Below are 23,369 nucleotides of genomic sequence, written 5' to 3' on the forward strand. Positions count from 1 at the left end.
CTGATTTAAACGTATTAATATTCTCTTGATGAACTTTCTAAACTTTATAAAATACATTATAAAATACATATTAAAGATATTTTGAGATATATAATGTACAAACTGTATTTTAAAATATATAAACTATATTTAGCTTACAGTGTATATATATTGAATCTTAATTATATTTAATCTATGTATTTAGAGAACTTTAATTACCTAGAATATGAATCTGTTCTACTTGGTACACCATCTGAACATTACCTGTCTGACTGCATTAATATTAGAGAGCTCTTCAAGGACCGGCATTGCTGCTCTCATTTCAATGTTAGTCCTTAGCGCTAGTACTACTTAGGAGCAGAAGCCTGGTTTTGAATCCTAGCTCTGTCCCTTAGTAACTGTGGAACATATTTGTGCCTCAGTTTGTGTCTGTCAAATGGGAATAAAGATAATATTTAACTCATAGTTGTTGTGAGAAGTGAATGAGTTAATGTATGCGAGAGTGTGTAGATGAGTGGCTGGCACATATTAAAGCCTATATACGTGCCGGGGGTATCTATCCTCCTCCTCCTCATAATCATCATCGTTGTTATTGTTATTATTTGATGGAATAAAAATAAGGTAAGGTTTTCAAGAATGGATTTTCTCCTTCTTAAGTTCTGAAAATTGCTGTAAACTAAAGGTAGAAAAATAAAAGAAGAGAGCTAAACCTTTGTTGATCATCAGCTGTGTGCCAGGTAGTGACCTAGCATTTTACCTACATTCTCATTTAGTCCTTAAACTAGTGCTATGAAGTATATAAGAAGATAGGCTCAGACAAATTAAGAAACTTGCATAAAGTCTTATACTAGTAAGTGAGCACTGTGTTGATAGCTGGCCTCTGTTACTCTGCATCCTGTTCTCTTGCCTTGTATAATGCCAGAGAACCTGAGAATTCAGCAAGTCTCACTAGGTGGTAAACTTGAAATTTGCTTGTTAGGGACTTTATTTTTAATGACCATTTAAAAGGATGTCATCCGTTGGTTTGTTCCTACTGTAGTGATTTGTTTTATGTATCTGTAATTCTCCTCTTCCCACTCAAAAGTATATTGCAGTAGTTTAGGGGGAGCCCGGGTGGCTCAGTCGTTTAAGTGTCCAACTTCGGCTCAGGTCATGAACTCACAGTTTGTGAGTTCGAGCTCCACATTGGACTCTGTGCTGACAGCTCAGAGCCTGGAGCCTGCTTCAGATTTTGTGTCTCCCTCTCTCTCTACCCCTCCCCCACTCGTGTTCTGTCTGTCTCTCTGTCGGAAATAAACAAACATTAAAAAAAAGTATATTGCAGTAGTTTAAAGGATCTAAGTGGAATCTAGATGGAAAATATTTGAACATTTGGAGCCTTATTAATCTTTTTCAGAATTAAGCTCAAGATCACCATCATAATTATTTTTTTCTTTCATAGTTTATTGTCAAGTTGGTTTCCATATAACACCCAGTGCTCATCCCAACAGGTGCCCTCCTCCATGCCCATCACTCCCCTTCCTCTCTCCCCCACCATCAGCCCTCAGTTTGTTCTCAGTATTCAAGAGACTCTCATGGTTTGCCTCCCTCCCTCTTCCCTGTTTTTCCCCTTCTCCTCCCCCATTCACCATCATAATTATTGAGGTCATTACTCCTCAGATTGATAGCTATTTCATAGAGCTTTTAAGCCTAAACTCCATGTAGTCACAGATCCTAGGTACTGATCCTTTTTTTAAAATTTATAAATTCAAGAAATTGCTTTTCTCTTGCTATATATTAGCCCAGCCTTATGGGTTGTTTCCCCCACAGGTAATAGAGAAGAGGAAACCTAATCAATGGCTGTGGAATAATATGGAAGAAGATGGAAAAAACTTGTTTAGTGGGTAAGAAAAAAACTATAATAGTGTTACGTATGGCCAATCTGTAGTAAGTGGTCAAGGTTGGTATACCATTAGGGTGAGTAATAGTTGTCTTAACCCCATTCTGAACTTTTACCACCTTTTTCCTTCTCACTGTTGTGAATTTTTCAGTACTATGAGCTAACTTAATCTACGAGGAGACACAATATTTGATGATAAAGGTAGGACCTTTATGGATCAGCAACCATACTAAAAAACAAATTTAGGATAGGTCTTGAAGCTTACTGGTGGTTGGATAGAGACCACATCTGTCACGACCTGTCAAGGGTATTAGCCACCCCTTCTCATTTTCCAAATACTGCCAGCCACTGTGATGTTAGGCTCACTGTGGCGATCCTGTTCGTTTAGGCACGTGCAGATTATGTCAATGGAATTCCACAGAAATTCCAATAAAGCGTGTGACTAATTTATGAGATAGAAATTTTTGTAATCATTCAAGTCCATACATTCTTATCGTCAATAATCAAACATTATAGATAACCAAAATCGTCTCCCTAAACCTTAGCACCCCGTCCCCCAGGGTATATAAGTGTATGCTACGTATTTGTGTAGCCTTCTACTTTGCCTAATGAAAACTTGGGTTTAGAAGCCAAACTGATTTTAACTAGCCATCATTAACTTGACATTTGGGCAGCTTAATTTCTCTGTGGCTCAATTCCTTGGTGTAAGTGGGGATAGTAAAATTCCTATTTAATCATGATGTTGAGGATTAATTAGTTAATACATCTAAAAAACTTGGAATAATGCCTGAAACATAGTAAATATTCAGTAAGAGTTAGCTATAATTCTCATATGTATCCCAGTTAGCCTTTTTATGTACCAGCCCTCCACAGATGAATCTTTTTCTGATATACTGCAGGAGTTAAGCCATCTTGTTAGTTAACCCTGGTGGCAAGGATTTCTAAAAATTTTCATGAAAGTGTTCTTTTTGGTTTCAAGCTTCAGTTCTCTCCAAGTATGCTGCTAGACTGTGTGTGAGAATAGAGTTAGACACCTTCAGCTCTTACTGCCTGGCTCATGGTGTATATGGTGCTTACAGGAATACATGCATAAAAAGCCTCTTCTGGCTCTGATAGTTTTGTCTTGCCCTGTTGTGTTACAGCAGAAGGCTTGATCCTCTTGTTTCTAGGTATGTATGTCAAATTTTCTGTTAAGACTCCTTCAATCTATTTTGAGGGACAAGTCTTTTTGAGTTTTTTTTTCTTGTTTCACAGAATCATAATAATTATGAAAATGTCTTTGATATCTTTTCCATGGCTTGTCAGCACTTTCTTAGGTAGTGCAGACACTTACCTATTGTTAAGTAAGAAGGACACTAAGTCATCTCTCCTTAAAATTTCCCTCCAGTGTTATTCTGGGGCTCTATTAGATTTTTATGGACTATTCTGTCTGCTGTGACTATTTCAGATGACTAATATATAAAAACAGAAGTTAGCATTTACTAAGTACTTTTTTTGTGTCAGGCACTGTTTTAAGTGTTTACCCACTTCTTCATTATCTCATTTAATCCCATCATTTACTTATGAGGCAGATACTGCTATTATCTTTCTTTTATTTTTTAAATGTTTTATTTATTTCTGAGAGAGAGAGAGAGAGAGGCAGCATGAGCAGGGGAGGGTAGAGAGAGAGGGAAACATAGAAGCAGACTCCAGGCTCTGAGCTAGCTGTCAGCAAAGAGCCTGATGTGGGGCTCGAACCCACGAACTGTGTGATCATGACCTGAGCTGAAGTCGGACGCTTAGCCGACTGAGCCATCCAGGTGCCCCAATTATCTTTATTTTAAAAGTTGAAGGAACTGAGGCACAGATTAAGTAATTTGTCCAAAGTCACATTGCAAATGACATCTTTCAGATTCAAACCAAGATCCTCTGTTCCAGAGCTTGTAACTGCTGGCTAACTTAATAAACTCTTAAAAGGCTTGTTAAGGTGGGTGTAAGTTTAAATAAGACAACAGAGCCAAATATTTCCTGAAAAAGTCACCATAACTAATCTGTATTTGCATGACTGTGGGAAGGACTATTTGAAATCATGTATCTTCTTCAGTTTGGGAGGAAGGATGGTGTGAGATGATCATCTGTAAATAATTATTTGTCTTGGACCATAGTTAAATGAATACAGCTCTTTTGCTTTTTTATGAATCATGTCGTAGATAGAAAATCACTTGCACCTGCTAAGGACCGCTATATACATGTTTAAGAAAGGGATTAGAGTGAGTTGCTTTTGTAGATTGCCATTTAGCTGCTATTTGTAGAAACGGGCACTCAGAAAGCTTGAACCATGCAGCATTTGAGAACTGATTAGTGATTGGAAATTGTTCTTTTGTTCTGTTAAATAATATTTGAATGACAGCAGAAAGTTGTGCAAGGAAAGGCAAGGCAGGAGAAAGGTGACTTATGTGTCTTATCATTAGAATGTCACTTAGAAGTGATGGTCTAAAAAGTGAGTATACATTAACAATCCATATTTGTGTAGGAACTGGAAGGAGTTGGAAAACGTGGGTTTTGTTCTGAGGTCTGTCTTGTCAGGGAGAAACATTGGCTTTTCTTTTCCTCACATAGCAATTCATTCCTGTTGAAATACGGTAAAGTACAGAGTAAGCAACATTTAAGATAACAACACTAATAAAATGTTTTTGCTTTCTTGTAAACTGTGATCACAGGTAGTCAGTGATGTTTCCTGCCTCCTTTTTTTAAATGTTTATTTTATTTATTTTGAGAGAGAGAGTGCACAAGCAGGGGAGGGAGGGACAGAGAGAGGGAGAGAGAGAATCCCAAGCAGGCTCTGTGCTGTCAGCTCAGAACCCGTTGCAAGGCTCAGCGTCATGAACTGTAAGATCATGACCTGAACTGAAACCAAGAGTTGGCTGCTTTAAAGGACTGAGCCACCCAGGTGTCCCATCCTCTCTATCTTTTTTAACTCCACTTCCTGTTTGAGAATCCCTTCTACATGTTGATCAAAGTTATGACTGTTAGTATACATACCTTTTACAACAGTGTCTTTAAGAGTGGGTCAGGGGCCTCTGAGACTCTTTCAAGAGTCAAAACTATGTTCATGACAGTACTAAAACATTACTTGCTTGCAAGTATATAGTAGAGTTTTCGAAAGCCTACACGATATGTAACCGAGTACAGAAACAGATAGGAGAGTATAGCTGTCTTCCTTAATCCAGACATTGAAAAGATTTGCAGAATGTAAAATAAGGCTACTCTTCTCTACATTTGCAGTGAGAAGGACTAAGGTTTATTTCTATGTTAGAACATAAAAATGACCCCGGTCTGAGCCCGAAAGTCATGGTGCCCTGTCTAGTGATTGGGTGGGTTGCGAATGGTCACAGGTGATGCCTGGCACACAACACTTCCCTGTCTATTCTAGGAACATCCTGATAGACTGAGGCTGTGCCCCTGGTCTAGAGAAGTGAGGCTTCTGCCCTTTTTCATACTTGTGCTAAAGGGTATATTCCAGATTATAATCTGGAGAAATCTGGAGAAAGGAGGACTTGATTTGAAGTGGGAATACCGTCCAACCTTGCCAGTGTCCCCACTGATACGTGCCACATGTGGAATGTTGGAGCAACCAAAAGGACGTTTCAGGACAGTCTTTTATTTGACAATATTAATTGAGCACCTACTGTGTTTCAGCCACGTTCTAGGGGCCGGAAATAAGTCAATGCCCAAAATAAAAACAAAAATGCCTCTACCCTCCTGGGGCTTCCATTCCAGCTTTCCATTCCAGTCCTTTGTCCTAGGCACAGCTCCCTCTTCAGGACAGGCTCAGAACTGGTGATGGCTGCTGTGGGTCTCAAACAACGACTGTTTCTCAGAGGCCGACTGCAGAGGATAGAGTGGAACCTGCTTAACATTTTGCAATTTTATTTTTTATTATTTAAAAAAATACCAAATGATTTGGGATTTTTCAAATCATACATGGTCCAATAAAGGTGGCCTGTCTCATCACCCCAGTGGTGGCTGTTTTAGTCTTGTTTTGTTTTCAAGTTGGCGCCGCTTTTGTCAAGAAATGTGACTTAAAAAAATTCAATGTCAACCGATGCTACATTTATTCTAATTGTTTTTCATTATTTGAAGAAAAATGTTCACACATGTGTGAGATTTTCCTTGCCTGGTGAGTTGCTCCCAGGACCCTGCAATTTGTTTAATAGACTTTTATACAGAAAGAGATTACTTGGTTCATTAGATTGAATCACTTAATAATGATTCGAAGGTTAACTAATGCGGCCATCACACTCTGCTCACCGGCTGGATGTCTGTCATATCACTCACTGACTTCAGTCATTTCCAAATGCAGACAACTAGGAATGGCATTAGAATATTAATGGAAAATGAAACTGACATTCAAAATACAAATGACCAAAAATTATCTCTAAAGATTATCTTAATTTTAAAATACACTTTAATAGAAACTCCTTTTTTTTTTTTTTTTTTTTTTTTAAATTGGGTGGCATTGTGCCCTTAATCAGAATGCACCAAATGGCTGTTGTCTATTCAGCATCGCTACCTGCCAGGCACCCATTTCTAGCTGTGCCTGGGACTGTACTAAAGACCAGAATGTCTAGGGTTCACATAAAGTCCCAGTCTTCTGCCAGAGTGGGAAAGGCAGAGTCACTTGGCTGCTTAGGCCAGAGATGGGGGAAGCTGTGAGGAATCATTTCAAAGATGTACAACCACCCTCTTTTTTTTTTTTTTTTTCTTTCAATTCCCTTGAAAACCACCTTACCTCTACTGTCAGAGGTATATAGAGCCTCTAATTTCTGGGCCTTCCCAGGTTCTGAAGTTCTGACCCGCTTGCTGGTGTGTGCATCCTGATGTGAGCAGCATTTAAGTTTTAGCATGCCTTGTCTGTTACAACTTTCCATTCCTCTGTTTGCTTTCCAGATTCCAAAGTTTTAATACCTCTCATGTACTATTCTATCATTTCCCACTCTTTCTGTCCTTAGGAGTTTATGCCCTTTATTACCCTTTACTGGGATTTTAGTGGGATTTTGAGAGGAAAGGAGATAAACACGTCTTCATTTCTGCCACGCTTTACTGTAAGCCCAAGTTGTAACATATGTGATCAAGTACATGCAACATACCAGGGGTTGTGTTAGACACTTGGTCTGTTCTCTCATTTAAAAATCCCTTCAAAAGGGGGGAAACAGTGGGGGAGGGGGAGAGAGGCAAATCATGAGAGACTCTTGAATGCTGAGAACAAACTGAGGACTGATGGGTGTGGGGGGGAAGGGGGGTGATGGGCATGGAGGAGGGTACTTGTGGGGATGAGCACTGGGTATTATATAGAATCCAACTTGACAATAACTATTTCTAAAAAAAAATCCCTTCAAATACTGTTGAGGTTAGAATATTCATTCACATTAGTGCTATTCATCTGGTATCTTTTGAGCACCTCCTATATGCTAAGCACTGTCACATAGATTATTTTATTCAATCATCGACCTCCACTCTGAGGCATATAGATATCGTACCTCATTTTAATGAATATGGAAACAAATTTAAAGTTACAGGCCTAGTAAAAGGTAATGCCATGTTTGAGATAGGTTTTTAAAATAAATATGCTTTCGGTGTATCAACTATCTATTGGGTATTAGATAGATAATCATTGCGCGTTGTGTTTGTTTTTTTATGCGAGCTCTATGCCCAATGGGGCGTGGGGCTTGAACTCATGCCTCCAAGATCAAGAGTTGCATGTCCTAACGACTGAGCCAGCCAGGCACCCCAACCATTGTGGATTTTTAAACAGGGAAATATAGTATATTGTAAAGATGCTGTTTTTGTTTAATACAGTGATAATATTTAAGATATATAGTAGAGCTGGGGCGCCTGGGTGGCTTAGTCGGTTAAGCGTCCGACTTTCGCTTAGGTCATGATCTCGCGGTTCGTGGGTTCGAGCCCCGCGTCGGGCTCTGTGCTGACTGCCAGCTCAGAGCCTGGAGCCTGTTTCAGTCTGTGACTCCCTCTCTCTCTGACCCTCCCCTGCTCACGCTCTTTCTCTCCGAGAAATAAATTAAAAAAAAAAAAGATATATAGTAGAGCTAAAAAGACAGAAGGCATCAAGATCAACTAGCACTTAAAGCAATAATAGCAGAGGCCTGCAGTGTTAAGGGCCAAGATGGGGCGGGGAGAGTAGCAATAGCAATGAGCAAGGCAGTTAGGTTTAAGAACCGTGGTGGGGTGGGATGAGTGCATTTGATTCTATTCTCTTAAATGAGCTACTGTAACAAAGAACTTAGCCCTCAGTCTGGTACTCTCATTTCTGAATACAAATTAGTAGGCTTTGGTAACCTGACTTGACTGTGACATGAATAAGGAGTTAAAGAGAATGTCAAGTTTTCAAGTCAGGTGAATAGGAGTGCCATAGCTAGGACTGAGGTCTGGTGGGAAGAAGTGCAAGCAGAAATTAGTAAATCTGAACAGCAATTGCATGTGAATGTCATGGTTTCTTGGAAATATGAATATCTGATACATCTTCTGTATTCCTTTCTTTGTTTTTTGACACTTATCTGAATGTCCTGTAATCATATTACAGAAGGTTGACTTCATTCAGCCACGTGATTTCTTGGTAGGTAATATATATTTGTATTTTTAAGCTAATCTTTAGTATTTTTAAATCTGTAACTTGCGGATCGTTTGTTTCTTTGTTTGGAAGCACATACTGTGGTTTTATTAACACACAAAGTGTTTTTACAAGTAAGTTCTAAAAGATGAAGAACCTAATGTAAAAGGGGCACATAAAGAGAAAAAAAGATCGGTAGTCACCATAATTAAAGACACACAAACAAACAAAACACATATGTAAGTATGTATATATATATACATATATATAATTTTTCAAATGTGAGATTGAAAATTCTTTAAAGATGTGCCAATCCCCAGTACCAGGGAAACATGCATTTTCAACTACTACTGATGGGAAGTGAGGGAGAGAGTATAAATCAGTGCAACCTTCTTGGAGGGCAGCTCGATGATATCTATCCAAAAATTTAAATGCATATATCCCTTGACACAGCAATTCATCTTCTGCAAATTATCTCATAGACACACGCGCATAAGTGTGTCATGATATATGCTGAACAATACTCATGGTGCATTGTTTGCAGCAATAAAACAGTGAAGATAGCATAATTCTTCACTCGTAGAGGAATTAGTCAAATGGGACTATGCAGTCCACATTGTAGAATATGGTATAGACTTAAAAAAGAGTGAGGTAGGGGCGCCTGGGTGGCTTAGTCGATTAAGCGTCCGACTTTCGCTTAGGTCATGATCTCGCGGTTCGTGGGTTTGAGCCCCGCGTCGGGCTCTGTGCTGACTGCCAGCTCAGAGCCTGGAGCCTATTTCAGAGTCTGTATCTCCCTCTCTCTCTGACCCTCCCCTGCTCACGCTGTCTCTCTCTCTCTCTCTCTCTCCTAGAAATAAATAAAAATATTTAAAAAATAAAAAATAAAAAAAAAAAGAGTGAGGTAAAGCCAGATATATGGGAAAATGTCCAAAGTACGTTAAGATAAAAAAAAGATGTAGATTAAGATGTACGATAAAGCTTGATGTATGTTAAAAATTATGTTTCTAAGTGCATAAAATATTCCTGGAAATGCGCTCCAGAAGGATGCTCATTAACAGTAGTTACCTCTAGAGAGGCAACAGGGTTGGAAACCAGAGAGATTTACTCTTGCAATTTTTATATTCTGTACGCATATTAGTTTGGTTTTTTTTTTTTTAAGTTTATTTGCTTCTGAGAGAGACAGAGTACAAGCCAGGGAGGGACAGAGAGAGAGAGGGAGAGGGTATCCTGCTAGTAGCATGGAGCCCAATGCGGGACTCAGTCCCACGAAGCATGAGATCATGACCTGAGCTGAAATCAAGAAGCTTAACTAACTGAATCACCCACGCACCCCTAGTTTTATTTTTAAAGTATATAAAACTAAGATGAAAAAACAGGACTCTAGTTGTCCTTTGCTAAGCATTTTTTTAAAAAACCTCTACCTCCAACACGAGGCTCGAACTCAGTACCCCAAGGTCAAAAATAATACGCTCTACCAACTGAACCTGCCAGGTGCCCCTGCTTTGTTAAATTTAAAATGAACCTTGCTTTTCATAATTAAAAAAAATTTTATTACAAAAAATTTCAAACCTTATCTATACCCCTTCCCTCTTCCTTACCCTACTCCTGGATTATTTTGAAACAAATCTTAGACATTATATTATTTCATCTACAAATAGTTTATTATGTGAATCTAAAAGAATTATATTTTATAATTTACCATCAATTACCATAATAATTATCATGCATGTAAATATTGACAGTAATTCCTTAATGTCACCAAATAGCTTATTAGTCAATGTTCAAATCTCCCCAGTATTTCATTTTTTAAAATAGTTTGCTCATTTAAATCAGGATCCAAATAAAGTTCAGACATTGCAATTAGCTGAGAGTATATCTCTGTATCTCTCTCTCTCTCTCCTCCCCCTACTCTTTTTCCTTGATATCTGTCCTAGTTGAGTCATTTTTCCTGGAGAATTTTCTTCAGCCTGGATATTGGTGACTGTATCCCAGTGTCAGTTACCCATTATTAGGTTGTTTATTATGTTGTCTATAACATGTGAGCAGGAGAAGAGCAGAGAGGGAGGGAAAGAGAGAAATCCCCAAGCAGGTTCCACGTTGCCAAGCACAGAGCCCAGCAGGGGTCTCAAACTCAGGAAACTGCAAGATCATGACCTGAGCCAAAACCAAGAGTCAGACACTTAACCCCACTGAGCCACCTAGGCGCCCCCAGATTCTATTTTCGAGGAAGAAATTCTTATGAGTGTTGGTGTATATTTCCATCATGACGTACATAATGTCTGGTTATCTTTTTTGTGTGATGTTGGTAGCTTTTGATGATCATTGCTTAAGCCACTAATATTAGCTAGTGGCTTTGGCCAACATATTAAGTATTCTAGGATATGCAACATTTGGATACAGATTATTCTAAATACTTTCTTTTTCTATTGTCTGCAGCTATTTGCATTGGTTTGCTAGTTTATCTTTGAACCCTTTTATCCTGGTATAAAGTCCTCTATTTGATCAGGTGGATCATTGTATTTTTCAGACCCCAATTGAAAAGTTATTTTTGATTTTTCAGCTTTCATCTGGATGTTTTTCCCTCTTCTGAGTGTATGTAAAAGGAATCTCAGACATGACTACTAATTTGCCAAAGAGAATACTAAATTAGAAAGTTGTTTGTTCACATATTTAGTCTTTCATTCAACAAAGTTGATTAAGTACCTGTTCACAGCACCATGTCCACCTTATGTTGATTAGAGTTGTGATATAGCCCATCAAACAGGCAGTTGTGGTCCAGCATGGTAGTGCTGAGTAAGGGAAGGCACACATGTGTGCTCTGAGAGCACACAGAAGGTTCCCTAACTCCATCTTGGAGAGGAGTGGAAGGTTCCCCAAAGGAAGGATAAGAAGAGCCAGACCAAGGAAGGAGTGGGTAGCCAGAACAATGGTGAAAATGTTTTAGGGGAGGGAGCAGCTTGTGGAAAGGCCTAGAAGTGAGAGCAAGCTGTTCCATAGGGGAACCTAAGGTAATTTAGAACATTGGGAGCATAGCTGTGGTGTGAGGAGAATGGGACAGGCTAGAGAGGTTCAGGACCAGACTATGAAGGACTTGAGCCATAGCGACGAGGTTTGGGGCTGTATCCCCAAGTCAGTGAGAATGACATATTTGGGTTTTAGGCTGAATTCAGGAAAGCCCATTAAAAGCAGTGACAGGGGTGCCAGGCTGGCTTAGTCTGCAGAGCTGCAACTCGTAATCTTGCAGTCATTGGTCTGAACTCCATGTTGAGTGTAGACATTACTTAAAACTAAAATCTTAAAAAAAAAAAAAAAAAAGTTAACAGTATTGTAGGTTGGAACTGATGGTGGTTTGAATTAGATTAGAGGAAATTCCATGAGAGATTGAAGTAGTCTTGTTCATTCTTTCAGAAAATAATTACTGAGCACCTGTTTTTGGTAGGTGCTGTTCCAGGCACTTGGGAGTCAGCAGTGACCAAAATAGAACTCCTGCCCTCATGGAGCTTATACTCTAGTGGGGAGAAAGACAGTAAATACATAAATATATACTCTGTTTACATAGTGGTAGTTACTAGGGAGGAAGATAAATCAGGAAGGGGGATGAGGATAAGGGAGTGTTATGTGGGGAACGATTTTTCTAAATGTTTGTTTGTTTGTTTGTTTTGAGGGAGAGAGAGAATGAGCTGGAGGAGGGGCAGAGAAAGGCAGAGAGAGAGAGAGAGAGAGAGAGAGAAAATCCCAAGCAGGCTCCGCACTGTCAGTGTGGAGCCCGATGTGGGGTCCCATCTCATGAACTGTGAGATCATGACCTGAGCCAAAATCAAGAGTCGGAGGCTTAAGACACCTGACTGAGACACCCAGGTGCCCCGGGAATATTTTTTTATATCAAGTGATGAGGTGAAGGCTTCACTGAGAAGGTAACATTTGAGTACATATCTGAATGACATGAAGAAGCAAGCCATGTGAATGTATCTGGGGGAAGAGCATTTGAAGCAGCAGAAACAGAATTGCATGAGTCTTGGAATCAGAGAGTATCTGGTGTGTTGGAGGAACAATGAGGAGGCCAGTGGCTGAAGAGGAATATGTGAGCGGGAGAATAATGGGAGCTGGACCAGAGAGCTAGCCTTAGTGGTTATTGTGAAATTGTGATGGAGGGAAATAGAGCCAAGAGTCAGATGGAAGAATCAGTAAAATTTGGGGATGGACTGGATATGGGTGGCAGTAAGGAGGAAGGAGATAGGGAACACAGTAATCTCCTAACATGAATATTTTGACTTCATTTAAGAGAATAAAGCAGCTGGAGCAGATAAGCTTAGATACCTATTATCATGCAAATCTCTTTTTTTATTACAACATTGGGAAAGAGGTAATATTGATTATACCCATCATGAAGGGAAAAAGTCTCTCACCATAGGTTGGATTTTCCTTTGGTTTTGGTAGTTCTCTAATTAGGGGCAGACTTGACTGTTCAGCAGCCAGGAGAATGCCTGAGTAACGGGGCAGCAGTGTCAGGCTGGCTGTGGATGGAGCCCTGAGGAGACTGAAAACTGTCCCCAACACATTACCGCATCCTACACACATAGACACACACGCATCCCATTTTCATTTTGTTCTTACTTGCAATCGTTAACATATCTGCTAAATTCCTAGTTGACATTAACTTAGTTCAGTAGTACTGCAGCTGCTTCTACTGAGAGAAAGACTCATTACAATTCTGTGTCAGTACTAAGCATGGTTTTAGGAGATGCAAACATTCCTCGAGTCCTCACTTACTGATGAGCTGCATAACTCTCTGTGATGCCTGAGTTACAAAGAGGACTATGACATGGTCATTGTGCCAGGTCTCAAGGACTTCAAAGCCTAATAAGGTGGACAAAGGAAATCAGGGATCGCAGTGAGGCATGCCATAATAGTGGGTGTGAGGAAGGTATTACAAGGAGACCAGGAAAGGATTCCCTAAGCTTTGGGCTGAGTGAGGCAGATTTCAGAAAGAAGAGGAGAACTTCTGAATCCATGGATTTCTCATTTGCTGCCTAATCTGTTTGTAACACTCCTCCTACTTCTGTCCTTCTTTCCAAGTCCCTCAGACCCATCTTCCTAAGGACACTTGTGTTTACAGGTCCCTGAGTGACCTTCCTTGTTCTTCAGTATTCTGTAGACTGTAAGAGCCAGAAGGAAACCACTATAGAGTCAGTTAACAGAAGGCAAGTAGTATACACGGGTTCACATGTAGTTTATTTTATATCAATTCATAATTAAAATTAATAATACTATTGTACAAATAGTACTATATAGAAGTACTTCAAAAATAAAGTGGCTTCTTGGGGCGCCTGGGTGGCTCAGTCGGTTAAGTGTCTGACTTCGGCTCAGGTCATGATCTCACGGTTCATGGGTTCGAGCCCCGCATCGGGCTATGTGCTGACAGCTAGCTCAGAGCCTGGAGCCTGCTTCAGATTCTGTATCTCCCTCTCTCTCTGACCCTCCTCTGCTCACACTGTCTCTCACTCTCTCTCAGAAATAAATAAAACATTAAAAAAAATTAAAGCAAAAACAAAAAAATAAAGTGGCTTCTATCCTGTAGAATAGCATTTCTCAAATTTATGACAGTTGTATACCACTGTTAATGATTTTTGTCACATACGGGTAAAATTTGTAGAGTTACTTAATATTTTTCTGTAAGCCAAATTACTTTTTTTTCCTAACTTAAAAGCCTACTCATCTTAAAAGTATTCATGGAGTTATGGATTTTGTTATTTTATCAAATACATTAAAATAATATGTGACTACTTATTAAAAAATATTTGCCCCTGAGAGTTCCATTTCTTTTCTTTCTTTTCTTTTCTTTTCTTTTCTTTTCTTTTCTTTTCTTTTCTTTTCTTTTCTTTTCTTTTCTTTTCTTTTCTTTTCTTTTCTTTCCTTCCTTCCTTCCTTCCTTCCTTCCTTCCTTCCTTCCTTCCTTCCTTTCTTTCTTTCTTTCTTTCTTTCTTTCTTTCTTTCTTCTTTTTCTTTCTTCCTTCCTCTCCTCTCCTCTCCTCTCCTCTCCTCTCCTCTCCTCTCCTCTCCTCTCCTTTCCTTCTTTCTCTCTCTCTCTCTTTCATTCATTCACTCATTCATTCATTCATTCATTTAGAGACAGCATGAGTGGGAGGGAGGGTGGCAGAAAGAGAGGGAGAATCCCAAGCAGGCTCCATGAGGTCAGCGCAGAGCTCAGTGCTGGGCTAAAACCCACTAACCATGAGATCATGACCTGAGCAGAAATCAAGAGTTGAGCGCTTAATCAGCTGAGCCACCCAAGTTCCATAAGAGTTCCATTTCTAGAAAAGACAGCGTAAGCACACTCTCCAGTCTCCCACTGCATGCAGCTAAAAATCTGGACACATGAAATAGCAATTCAAGGACTCTGAAAAGTCAGTAGTAGCAGGTAGCTTAGAGAAGACCAGGATTTGAAGTACCACCGTCCAGGTGGGAGTTTCCCCCCCCCTTTTTTTTTTTATAATTTCTCATGTCCATTGCTTGGATCCTGTGCAGCCCAAACCTGGAGGCGGGCACCCAGCAACAGCAGAGAGAGCTCCAGGATAAACCCTCTACTTCTGACCTGAGTGGAAAAGGAGACTCTGCACTCAGAGAGAGTGGTAAAACTGCCCCCTGTAACAAATAAATGTTTCTGCCTTCTCTCGTGCCCCAGCCCCCAGGCAATCTTATGTTGTGCTGACAGCGACATCAGTGGGGGTTTACAGATGCCTAAAGCTCTGAGAGAAGGGAACCTTTCTCTCCTGTTGGAGAAGCTCTAGTCCTAAAAAGGTCCTCTCTCTTCCTGCTGCCTAGCTCCCAAATTATGTGAGAGAATGAGATAACAAAGCCCCAGGCTTCCGGCTAGAAGACAGGAAAGGGGAACTCCAAGTAGCTGAAAAGTACCTAGGACACAATTGAGAGGGAGGAGCTCAGGAAAGCAACCCCAAAAGGTTGTCTGTGAACTCCTGGGCTCACCCCCAGACAGCCCATTGTGGATCTGTTCCCAAACAGCATACCAAAAACTTCTGAGTATTGAATTCTGAGATGAATTACTGTTCAGGCCCTAGACTGGCCACTGGGTTGTGCTCATGCCAGACATATCTGAACAGCTTTGCAAAGGCTTTGAATGTGGAACCGACGTTTAAGTCACGCCCCACAGCAGGTTGGTTGGAACTTGGAACCTGAATGCAAGCAGGTGGATTGCCTGCTAAAGTAAAAATATCAACGTTTTCCATAAGATTTAAATAAGACGCAGAGTCTCATACTATTGAAAATGTCCAGGGTAGAATATAAAATTATTTAGCATACAAAAAAAAAAAACCAAACCCACCCCAGGAAAATCTCAACCAATATGAAAGAGACAAACAGTAGATGCCTCCACTGAGATAATACCTCTTCTCTGCATGTGGACCATGCCCTTCATTCAGTTCCATCGGCAAGCCCAGGCCACATGCCCACTGTTGGGCTAGTGACCATTGCCAGGGAGTACCATGCAGAAATTGGTGGACACTTACCAGGGCCCACCTCTGGAGCTAGTGTGGAGGTCCTCTACTCCTGAAGCACATGGCCCTGTGGATTAAGCGTGGCTACTCAAAGTTAAAAAATAAAAACCAAAATCTCCTACTTCCAGACTTCATATAAACTTAGATAATACAAGTCGGGTTTTCAGAGACTTTTCATAGTAAGGTACAAAGAGGATTGAAAAGAGATAACCTGTCAGGTGGCTCAATACAAATTTTATTATGCCCTTTGTGTGTGTGTTCCCTTTGTATACGATTCTATTTTTATTTTTTAGGCAGATGGGTAAATATGCTTCAAGGCCAACTGTTATTTTAACACTGAGATAAATAACCAGTTGAAGAATGCAGATGTAGGGAGCCACTCTTTAGCCTTTGTAGCTGAAGATGACAGCCACTGACCAGTAATTGCTATCTTCCCGGCGGCTCCCCACCAGCTGCCTGTACTGGTCCAGGGTCTGTAGCTGCAGACTCTATGTACTGAGTTTGGCACAATTTGCACCTGCTCTCCTCTCTTCAGAAAGAACGATTCCAGGTGCTCATCCATGCTCCCTAGGTTTATCTGTCACTGTGATTTCTCTGAGTTCCCAGTGGTGCTGTATCGTTTGAAGTTCTGCTTTAGTGTGTCTTCAAAGTGTTTCTTTTTCCTATTCTGCCAGAATGATCTCTGTTCAGCTCATCACACATCCGCTACTTAGGAATGCAAAGCAGAGAATCTTAGAAAGCATGCTTGAGAGGAAGCCTACTGAGAGTGGCAGAACTTATTAATATTAGAACTTAATAATATTACAGGTTGTTTTTTAAATTTCTTTAAAGTTTATTTATTTTGAGAGAGAAAGAGAGTGCAGGGGAGGGGCATTTTGAGAGAGAAAGAGAGAGTGCAGGGGAGGGGCAGAGAGGAAGGGAGAGAGGATCCCAAGCAGGCTTCCTACTGTCAGCAAGAAGCCTGATGTGGGGCTCAAATCCATGACCTTGAGACCATGATCTGAGCTGAAATCAAGAGTCGCACACTCAACCAACCAAGTGAGCCACCCAGGTGCCCCTTTAAAAATTGTTTAAAGTTTATTTATTTATTTTGAGAGAGAGAGAAACAGAGTATGAGAGGGGTAGAGAGAGAGGAAGAGAGAATCCCAAGCAAGCTCCACACCATCAGTGCCAGAGCCCGATGTGGGGCTCGAACTCATGTACCGTGAGATCATGACCTGAGCTAAAGCCAAGAATCGTACACTTAACTGACTGCGCCACCCAGGCTCCCCAATATTACAAGTTCTTAAAGCTTTAAATGTGTCAAGCTTCAGTTTGTGCAGGGATAAAGGGGTCAGAATGAAGGTAGTTTTAAATTGTAAACAAACTTAACAGCAATCAAGTGGCAGGATCAGATTTTGAGGGACTAACTAGTTGGATTTGACTTGAAGAGCTGACTGATAAGAGCCCAGAGTAATAATTTGTCCCAAAATAACCTCTACATTACCTTAATAACATTTGACCAATGGGAAAGGGGAGTTTATGGGAGTCACATGGAAAGATCTTCACAGAGAGCAAGTCCTCTGCTAAGTCACAGTCCTCCCTTGTTGACAGTGTCGGCTTCTGATCTGGAGCAAGTCACAGGATTACTCTGTATGTGGACACTCATTTCTAGAGCTCTAACTACATGCCCAGCATTGCTCTGTGCATTTTACATGTACTAACTCATTTAATCCTTACAGCAACACTATGAAGTAGAAACTTATTGTTCTCATGTTATGGATAAGGACATTGAGGCCCAAAGATGATTTGCCCAAGGCCACATACAACAAATAAGGACAGAGCTAGAATTCCATCCCAGGCAGCGTGGCTTTACCTTTTAACCACTCTGCTGTATTGACTCTCATGATGCATTTAAAATACCCAATGTAACTATTTTAGAGTTGTAGGAAGCAGAAAGTAAAATAATAAAAGCACTTTAGTGAGGAAATAATGCTCTCCAAAAGAAAACTATAGCATAAGAACCCAACAGCAATGCTGGCCATTGCTATGAGAAGCCCTTTTCTAGTGAATTGTGACACTGAGAATCAGAATCCTAAGGTTAAAAGGCTCTTCAAGGCTTTGTTCTAAGAAGGCTTTATCTGCTAAAGTAACCACTGTTTTAGTAGTTCTCAGATTTTTTAAATTTCACGGATCTGTAAAATACACCCTTGCGTACACACTCACACCAACCCAGACACCATCTGCTGTCATCATTACAGAAAGAGCATTTCATACCAAGAACATAGGTGAGCTCTAATCTCCTAATAAAGAACAGTGTTCCAAGAACAAAACAGATAGGAATTTTACCCTGGTTGGTGAGATTATTGGTCTGAAGATAGTGGTTGGGGAAGTCATTCATCTGGATTGGTGGGTATAGATCCTATTGGGTTAGAAGAAATTATCTTGGGGTAGAGTGAACTCCCAAGTGATGGCATCAGTCATATCAATTGGAAGCATGTTCGAGTAAATACTAGTTGAACCATAGTTTCCTTACTTACTTTACTTCTTAGTAAAGTGTTGAGTATTTGCCTTGGCAGCCTTACCAAGATGCCCTTACCTATCTAGGTTCCATGTGTTTCTTATCTTCCAAATGAGATTGTAAACTCTGAAGTCATGAGCCTTGTTTGTGTTGAACACATGTTTTAATGCTTTTTTTTTTTGATGAGGTAAAAAAAATATATAGGAATTTACCATCTTAACTTACACTTAACTATTTTTAAGTGTACAGTTGGTTAGTGGTAAATATATTTACTAGTTAAACAGATCTACAGAACTTTTTTTCATCTTGCGGATCTCAAACACTGTGCCCATTAAAGAACAACTCTCCTTTCCCCCATGTCCCCAGACCCTGGCAATCACCATTGTATTTTCTGTTTCTGTGAGTTTGACTAGTTTAGGTATCTCATATAAGTGGAATCATAGAGTATTTGTCTTTTTTGTGCCTGGCTTATTACTTAGCAATAGTTCTTCCTCAAGCTTCATCCATATTGTAGCATGTGTCAGAATACCTTCCTTTTTTTTTTTTTTTTTTTTTTTTTTTTTAGGAGAGAGTGAGGGAGAGAGCACACACAAGCAAGTGGAGGAGAGGGAGAGAGAGAATCTCAAGCAGACTCCATGACCAGCACTGAGCCCAGTGCGGGGCTCGATCTCATGGCCATGAGATCATGACCCTTCCCCAAATCAAGAGTTAGACACCCAACCGACTGAGCAACCCAGATGCCCTCAGAAAACCTTCCTTTTTAAGGCTAATATTCCACCATATGAAGATATTGCAGCTTATCTATACATCCATCAGTGGACATTCCTCTGATTAGTGATGTTGAGCATCTTTTCATATACTTGTGGTCATATATGTCGTTTTTGGAGAAATGTTTATTCAAGTACTTTTCCCATTTTTTAATTGGGTTTTTTAGTTTGTTTTTTGTTGTTGAGTTGTAAGAGTTCTTTATATAACTTTATATAAAGTTATCAGATATATGATTTACAAGTAATTTTTTCCATTCTGTAGGTTACTTTTTTCACTCTGTTTATTGAGATTTTGATGAACGAAAGTTTTAAAGTTTGATATAGTCCTCTTTGTCTAGTTTTGCTGTTGTTGCCTGTGCCTTTAGTGTCCTATCCAAGAAATAATCACCAAGTCCAATGCCATGAAGTTTTCCCTGATGTTTTCTTCTAGGAGTTGTATAGTCTTAGGTCTTACATTGAGGTCTTTAATCCATTTTGAGTTAATTTTTGTCTGTGGTGTAAGGCGAGGGTCCAGATTCATTCCTTTGCATATGGATGTCCAGTTTTCCCAAGACCATTTGTTGAAGAGAATGGCCTTTGCCCATTGAGTGGTCTTGGCACCCTTGTCAAAGATTTGACCAGGGGTACCTGGATGGCTCAGTCAGTTAAGCATCTGGCTTTGGCCAGATCAAGTCATGGTCTCACAGTTTGGGAGTTCGAGCCCCACATTGGGCTCTATGCTGACAATACAGAGCCCTGTTCAGATCCTCTGTCCCCCTTCTCCCTCTGTCTCTACTCCTCCCTGGCTCACATGCTCTGTCTCCCTCTCTCTTTCTCTCTCAAAAATAAGCAAACTTAAAAGGAAAGATCATATGATCTTATAAACAGGGGATTATTTTGGGGCTCTTTGTCCCATTCTGCTGGTCTATTTGTCTTTATGCCAGTACCATGCTGTTTTGATTACTGCAGCTATGTAATAGGTTTGATTACTGCAGCTATGTAATAGGTTTGAATATTATATTACATGTAATATCAACATGTAATAGTATGAATCTTCCAACTTTGTTCTTTTTCAAAATTGTTTTGGCTTTTTGGAGTCCTTTGAGATTCCATATGAAGTTTAGGATGGCATTTCTGCCAAAAATGCCATTGGCTTTTGATAAGGATTTTATTAAATCTGTAGATCACTTTGGGTAGTATGGATATCTTAACAGTATTGTTTTCTGGGATGTCTGGGTAGCTCAATCTGTTAAACAGCTGACTGTTGATTTTGGCTCAGGTTTTGATCTCACAGTTTTGAGATTCTATCTCCTTTTCTTTCTGTTCCTCCCCTGCTCTTGTTCTCTTTGTCTGTCTCTCTAAATAAATAAATAAACTTAAAAGAAAAAAACAATTTTTTCTAATGAGCATGGGATATCTTTTTGTTTGTGTCTTCTTTAATTTTTTTCAGAATGTTTTGAAGTTTTCAGTATATGTCTTTCACCTCATCAATAAGCGTTATTTCTAAGTATTGTATTCTTTTTTATGCTATTGTAACGGAATTGTTTTGTTAATTTACTTTCAGATTGTTAGTGTATAGAAACACAGTTGAGTTTGTGTGTTGATTTTGTATCCTCCAACTTTGCTGAATTTTATTCTGTGTGTGTGTGTGTGTGAGAGAGAGAGAGAGAGAGAGAGAGAGAGAGAGACAGACAGACAGACCTTTAGGCTTTCCTACATGTAAGATCATGTCATTTGTGGACACAGGCAATTTTACTTCCTTTCTTTTGTGGATGCCTTTTTTTCCCTTGCTTTTTTTTCTCTAATTGCTCTGCCTCAGACTTCCAGCACCATGTTAAACAGAATTGGTAAACACAGGCATTCTTGTCTTGTTCTTTATCTTAGAGGAAAAGCTTTCAGGTTTTCACCATGGAGTATGTAAGCCATGGGCTTTTCATAAGTGGTCTTTTTTTCTTTTTTAAGTTTATTTATTTTGAGGGGGAGAAGGGCAGAGAGAGAGAGGGAGAGGAAAAATTCCAAGCAGGCTATGTGTTGTCAGTAGAGATCTCATGAATGGTGAGATCATGACCTGAGCTGATAGTAAGAGTTGGACATTTAACTGACTGAGCCACCCAGGCTCACTGATAAATAGTCTTTATTATGTCGAGAGAATTTCCTTCTATTTCTAGATTGTTGAGTGTTTTAAATAATGAACGGATTTTGAATCATGTCAAATGTTTTTTCTGCATCAGTTGGGATGATCATGTAGTTTTCTTCATTCCGTTAATGTAATGTATTACACTGATTGATTTTCATTGTTGAACCATCCTTGCATTCCAGGATACTTGGTCGTGGTGTATAGTCCTTTTAATGTGCTGTTGAATTTGGTTTGCTAGTATTACATCAGTATTCATCAGGGATTTGGGTTTATAGTTTTCTTATCTTTGGCTTTGGTATCAAGGTATTACTGGCCTCATAGAATGAGCTCAAAGGAGTTTTAGGAGGATTGGGGTTTATTCTTTAAATGTTTGTTAGTATTACTCCAGTGAAGCTATTTGGAACTGAGCTTTTTTTTGGGGGGAGATTGTTTTTATTGAAGTGTAGTTTGCACACAGTGTTACATTAATTTCAGGTGTACAACATAGTGATTTAACAAGTCTATATGTTATGCTATGCTGACCACAAGTGTACGTACCCCTTTTACCCACCATACAACCAATATTACAATACCATTGACTATATTCCGTTGGGAGGTGTTGTTTTAAAAAATGTTTATTTACTTTGAGAGAGTGCATACGTGTGCGTGACTTAGTGGGGGAGGGACAGAGAGGGAGGGAGAGAGAGAATCCCAGGCAGGCTCTACAACATCAGTATCAGTTGGACACTTTAACCAACTGATCCACCCAGGTCCCCCTTATTTTTTTAATGTTTATTTATTTTGAGAGCATTTTGTTTATTGTTTTCTGTATGTCTTAAAGGTTTTTTGTCCCTCATTTCTTTGTGTTTTGTTGATTTTTGTATTGATATATTTTTATTCCTGTCTCATTTCCTTTTGTGTGTATTTTACATTGTCTTTGTGGTTACCATTATAATTGCATAAAACATCTCAAAGTTACAGCATTCTTTTTAAATTGATAAACTCAATTGCATAAGAAACTACAGCTCCCTAGACTTAATGTCATTGATGTTAGAAATTGCATCTTTATGTGTAGACTTACAGTTTTACCCTTTAGTATAAACTTCTGGTTTTTAAAATATTTTTATCATTTAAATTCTCTACACCAAAAATTACTGTAGTATAGGTTATTATATTTGACCATGTATTTACCTTTACTGGAGAACTTCATATTTTCATATGGCTTTGTGTTGCTGTCTACTGTCTTTTTCTTTCTAAAGATTCCTTTTTAGTATTTCTTATAGAGCAGGTCTAGTGGTAGTGAACTCTGAGCTTTTCTTATCTTAGAAAGTCTTAATTTCACCTTCATTTTTGCTGAATACAGTATTCTTAGTTATTAGGTAGTACTTTTTTCTTATGACACTTTGAATATAGCATCTCACTCCTTTCTAGCCTACAAAGTTTCTGCTGAGAAGTTATTAATAATCCAATAGAAGCTCACTTGTATGTGACAAATAGCTTTTCTCTTGTTGCTTTTAAGATTGTCTTTATCTTTGGGGGGAAATGGTGGGGGAAAGGGAGAGAGGCAAACCATGAGAGACTCTTGAATACTGAGAAACAAACTGAGGACTGATGGATGTGGGGGGAAGGGGGGAGATGGGCATGGAGGAGGGCACTTCTGGGGATGAGCACAGGGTGTTATATGGAAACCAACTTGACAATAAACTATTTGTAAAAAAAAAAAAAAAAAAAAAGATTGTCTTTATCTTTGACTTTATTTTTTTATTTTTATTTTTTTACAAATAGTTTATTGTCAAATTAGTTTCCACATAACACTCAGTGCTCATCCCCATAAGTGTTCTCCTCTATGCCCATCCCCCCATATCTTTGACTTTAGACAATTTGATTATTATGTGTCTTGCTGTGGTTCTCCTTGGATTTATCTTAGTTGGAGTCTCTTGAGCTTCTTCAATCTGTATGTCCATTTCTTTCCTCAGGATAGGGATGTTTTTGCCATTATTTCTTCAAAATATGCTCTCTACCCCTTTC

The 23,369-nt window shown here is 39.4% G+C and overlaps 1 protein-coding gene across 5 annotated transcripts in view; it reads left to right on the forward strand.

The window, feature by feature from the left end:
* Positions 1-23,369, forward strand: part of USP49 (ubiquitin specific peptidase 49) — an 85,181-nt gene that overhangs the window by 26,572 nt on the left and 35,240 nt on the right. For 4 of the 5 annotated variants that reach the window (XM_039242621.1, XM_039242622.1, XM_039242620.1 and 1 more), the window contains exon 3: positions 1,789-1,862. The gene's annotated coding sequence lies outside the window, so the exon portion shown is untranslated. Of the gene's footprint in view, positions 1-1,788; positions 1,863-18,133; positions 18,247-23,369 lie in introns of those variants that run through there. The other variant, XM_039242624.1, reaches the window with a different exon arrangement.

This window comes from Hyaena hyaena, unplaced genomic scaffold, assembly GCF_003009895.1.
Source record: "Hyaena hyaena isolate Hyena2069 unplaced genomic scaffold, ASM300989v1 scaffold_211, whole genome shotgun sequence".
In the NCBI taxonomy this organism is placed as follows: domain Eukaryota; kingdom Metazoa; phylum Chordata; class Mammalia; order Carnivora; family Hyaenidae; genus Hyaena; species Hyaena hyaena.